Here is a 340-nt window from a genome sequence, read left to right as displayed (position 1 = left end):
CCTGGCACATTGTTAGTTCCATTACAGTTGTTTACGTGGAACCACCTTCCCAGCTTCCCTTTCGCCAATACAATTTCAAATTCGAAGCAAAAAATTATTCTGACCTAAATTTTGACCTTTAGTTGTAAAAAAGTGTAAGGTCGATGTTAGATATATTAAGGAAAAGATCAGGGAGTATAGTAAAAAAAATAATTTATTTACATCATTAAATGTCATGCATTTATATATAAGGAAGAGAGTGACTGAATTTAAATAAATGGCATCTTTAAAAAGATGACATCATGACTAGATTGCTTAAAACCATTCATTTTTTTCTCTCATTTCTGTTCTGACTCCAATA

Source organism: Penaeus monodon, chromosome 27 (genome assembly GCF_015228065.2).
Source record: "Penaeus monodon isolate SGIC_2016 chromosome 27, NSTDA_Pmon_1, whole genome shotgun sequence".
NCBI lineage: Eukaryota > Metazoa > Arthropoda > Malacostraca > Decapoda > Penaeidae > Penaeus > Penaeus monodon.
The sequence above is the reverse complement of the archived record's forward strand: the minus strand, read 5'-3'. Positions refer to the sequence as shown.